Genomic DNA, 1742 nt, shown 5'->3' on the forward strand with positions numbered 1-1742 from the left:
TCTTTCCTTCCTTCCTTCCCTCCTTTAGACAATGAATCATCCCAAATTGAGGACGTGGACTTTGAGAGCAAGATTTATTATTTTTTCCCCTTTACCTCTTTTTGTGAGGGTGTATGTGTATGCTTCTGTGTAAGATTTTGTCTGTATAGCTTTGCTTCCAACATTTGTCCTAAGGTTCTATCTGCCCCTTTTTTTTTCTAAATAATTATTTTTTAACTCAATAACTTTATTATACTTTATTTTATTTTGCTGTATCTTCTTTCTTTCTGTCTTTTATCCTTCCTTTCTCCCTTCCTCCCTCCCTCCTTTCTTTCCTTCTTGCCTTCTTTCCTCCTTTTTCTCCTTTCTTTCTTTCTTTCTTTCTTTCTTTCTTTCTTTCTTTCTTTCTTTCTTCATACTTCTAATAATTCTCTCTACTTTTTCTGCCCTTTATTCTGAGCCATGTGGATGAAAGGTTCTTGGTGCTCCAGCCAGGAGTCAGGTCTCTGCATCTGAGGTGGGAGAGCCAACTTCAGGACACTGGTCAACAAGAGACCTCCCAGCTCCACATAATATCAAACAGCAAAAATTTCCCAGAGCTCTCCATCTTAACACCAGCACCCAGCTTCACTCAACGACCAGCAAGCTACAGTGCTGGACAACCTATGTCAAACAACTAGCAAAACAGAAACACAACCCCACCCACAAGCAGAGAGGCTGCCTAAAATCATAATAAGTCCAGAGACACCCGAAAACACACCACCAGACGTGGACCTGCCCATTAGAGAGACAAGATCCAGGCTCATCCACCACAACGCAGGCACTAGTCCCCTCCACCAGGAAGCCTACACAACCCACTGAACCAACCTTGGCCACTGGAGACAGACATCAAAACAACGGGAACGACGAACCTGCAGCCTGCAAAAGGAGACCCCAAACACAGTAAGATAAGCAAAATGAGAAGACAGAAGAACACACAGCAGATGAAGGAGCAAGAGGAAAACCCACCACACCTAACAAATGAAGAGGAAATAGGCAGTCTACCTGAAAAAGAATTCAGAAAAATGATAGCAAGGAAGATCCAAAATCTTAAAAATAAAATAGAGAAAATGCAAGAAACATTTAACAAGGACCTAGAAGAACTAAAGAGGAAACAAGCAACAAAGAACAACACAATAAATGAAATGAAAAATACTCTAGAAGGGATCAATAGCAGAATAACTGAGGCAGAAACACATATAAGTGACCTGGAAGATAAAAGAGTGGAAATAACCACTGCAGAGGAGAATAAAGAGAAAAGAATGAAAAGAACTGAGGACAGTCTCAGAGACCTCTGGGACAACATTAAATGCACCAACATTCGAATTATAGGGGTTCCAAAAGAAGAAGAGAAAAAGAAAGGGACTGAGAAAATATTTGAAGAGATTATAGTTGAAAACTTCCCTAATATGGGAAAGGAAATAGTTAATGGAGTCCAGGAAGCACAGAGAGCCCTATGCAGGATAAATCCAAGGAGAAATACGCCAAGACACATATTAATCAAACTGTCAAAAATTAAATACAAAGAAAGCATATTAAAAGCACCAAGGAAAAACAACAAATAACACACAAAGGAATCCCCATAAGGTTAACAGCTGATCTCTCAGCAGAAACCCTGCAAACCAGAAGGGAGTGGCATGACACACTGAAAGTGATGAAGGAGAAAAACCTGAAACCAAGGTTACTCTACCCAGCAAGGATCTCATTCAGATTTGATGGAGAAA

This window comes from Lipotes vexillifer, unplaced genomic scaffold, assembly GCF_000442215.2.
Source record: "Lipotes vexillifer unplaced genomic scaffold, Lipotes_vexillifer_v1.1 scaffold452, whole genome shotgun sequence".
Lineage (NCBI taxonomy): Eukaryota > Metazoa > Chordata > Mammalia > Artiodactyla > Lipotidae > Lipotes > Lipotes vexillifer.